General features: G+C 44.8%; 1 pseudogene; it reads right to left on the bottom strand.

Moving 5' to 3' along the window:
• Positions 1-684: 684 nt before the first annotated feature.
• Positions 685-2132, bottom strand: LOC100674943 (EF-hand calcium-binding domain-containing protein 14-like; annotated as a pseudogene).
• Positions 2133-2621: the final 489 nt, after the last annotated feature.

Below are 2621 nucleotides of genomic sequence, written 5' to 3'. Positions count from 1 at the left end.
TTCTGAACATCATATAAGTAAAGTGATCTTTTTTAAAAAATAACTTTTATACAGCTTCTTCAAACAAGTCAAAAGGTGGCAATGTGTCTGCTATAGTAGTTTGGAGGACTGGAGGATTGATGGGATAAGTAAAAGAACTGTTTTTGTTAGGTGAGTAGATATTAGGTAGTCCAGCATATATGTCCATTTGCAAAATATACCTGATGAGGCTTATCATGGATTGAATTGGGTCCCCCAAAATATCTGTCAACATAGCTGGGCCATGAGTCCCAGTATTGTGTGATTGTCTGCCATTTTATGTGATTTCCCTATGTGTTGTAAATCCTATCACTATGATGAAATGAGATGGATTAGTGGTAGTTATAAGCTAATCTCTTTGAGATATGAAACAGAAGCAAGCAGAGAGACAGGAGGACCTCATACCACCAAGAAAGCAGTGCCGGGAGCACAGCGTGTCCTTTGAACCTGAGGTTCCTGTGCTGAGATGCTCCCAGACCATGGGAAGACTGATGCATCACGAGGACCTTCCTCCAGAACCGACAGAGGGAGAAAGCCTTCCCGTGGAGCTGACGCCCTGAATTTGGACTTGTAGCCTACTAGACTGTGAGAGAATAAATTTCCCTTTTTTAAAGCCATCCACCTGTGGTATTTCTGTTATAGCAGCACTAGATGACTAAGACAAGGCTAGACACCTAAAGCTACTCTTAGCTCCAGGAATGAGTATCTTCCATATCTATCAAAATCAAACACTCTCAAGTTCTTTGGGTCTGGCATAGCAGAACCTAGGGGGTTCCAGATTTCTTGGTAGGTCAGATCCCATCTATATTCCGGCTAGTCTTTTGGAATAAATCCTGAAGATCTTCAATGCTTGAAATTCCTGACAGGGAAATAGGTTTTAGCTGGGCAGCCTTCTCAATTTGCTCTCCAAGAGATCGTGAAAATTTTGGCAATGCTGACGGTTCCGATGTAAAACTCTGTAATTGCTCTATGTTGGCAGTCACTGGAGGCCTGTTGCTCTCAGGGTTGTTTGTGAGAGTACTGATCAGCTGCAGTTTTTTTCTTAGCTTGGATACCTGGGAATCTGAACTTTGGGTTTTTAGTGAATCTGTTCTGTTGGTCGCTTGATTCAAAGACTCTCCTTTCAGAGTGGCAGCTTTATCGCCTGTCACCCTGAAGGAAAGGTTTGCTGTCTTTCTACTTTGCTCATAGCAACCAGATTTCTTTCTATCAGGTTGATTCTCTGAGTAAGATGATTGTCTCATTCATTCCCTCAAGTTTAAGGCCATTCTGTTTCTGGTCCCCACTAGGGCACTGTTTATCTCCTCTCAAGTGTTGTGAAGGTACAGGATATCCTGTTTCAAATTCTTACTGTGGACTTTATTGTCAAGTTCTGGTGTAACTGAAGGCGATGGAACGATCTGGTTGCTTCCACTGGTAGCCTTCAAGAGGTGTTGATTCATATCACTCTGCACTATTTCTGTGGTTTTCTTGTGTTCATCCACAGTTTTCTCTATTGCCTCCACAGCAAGATGGACACTGTTTAAAGTGTTGCCAGTGGAAGCTACACTCTTCTGAAGTCCTTCTACAGTGGCAGGCAGGCTAATTAAGTCGGAAGCTGACTTAACACTGGCTTTGAGATGGTTTACTGCAGAAGTCAACAGAGTAATGTGCTTATTCATTTCTGTGATGTTTATCCAGACCCTTTTTAAGCCCAGCTCTCCAGATTCAGTCTTCTCAAGTTGTTTTTGGCTGCTGAGTGGTTCTTCATTAAGTATGGGAATTTCTTGGAATGAACTTTTCTGATTAGATTCCATCGTTCTAAGTTTTTCCTTGAGGGCATTCAGATCCTCCTTGAGAGCAACCTGCATCCACACCAAGCCAACAAAGGCCACAACACAGGCTGCGAGGATGACAAAAGCACAAATAATCTCAGCACTGTAAATAGTCTCCCCTGACAAAGCTGGAGTGATTTCCGACCACGCTGAATTTCTCTTCTTCCTCAGAGCTGGACTCAGAGTCTGAGTCAGGCAGCTCAGTGCGAAGCAGGCTGTGGCCTGAGCCTTTCTGGGGCTTCTTTCTCCAGCTTCCCCAGCCAGGCCAATCAATGCATTGAGCTCTTTGCGTCCTTTCATCTTCTTGTGTGGAGTGAGTGGAGAGCCAGCTCCTGAGCTGTCAGGTTCATACTCCATGCCCAAGTCTCTGGTTGCCTTGGAGCTGCCTTCCACGGTGGGGAATTCTGGATTGGAGTGCCCCAGTCACTCCCATCCAAGGGTGGGACTGACCAGATCCACTGGGGGCTCGAGATTGGAGCCCAGAGGAAACTGGAACTCAGATAGGCAGGAGAAGTCACATACAGGTAGCCCGAGAGCTGGTGATCCAAATGGATAACACCATGGGTCAGTTAGTTAAAAGGCTGGAAAGAGGGCAACTTTTTATCTTTCAAACGGGGGAAAAGCCAAATTAAAAACGATTTTCAGCCCTGTTAAGCAGGTAATATTACTAAGGATGCTCCAGGAGCTGGGGAAGGGCACACAGATAGCTGTCATGAATCTCCAGGGCAGGATTTCCAATGGAGAGGGAAAAGAAACTTGTTTTTGAGCCTGCGACAGGAAGACCCAGAG

This window comes from Loxodonta africana, chromosome 19 (assembly GCF_030014295.1).
Source record: "Loxodonta africana isolate mLoxAfr1 chromosome 19, mLoxAfr1.hap2, whole genome shotgun sequence".
In the NCBI taxonomy this organism is placed as follows: domain Eukaryota; kingdom Metazoa; phylum Chordata; class Mammalia; order Proboscidea; family Elephantidae; genus Loxodonta; species Loxodonta africana.
This window is presented reverse-complemented; position numbering and strand designations above follow the sequence as displayed.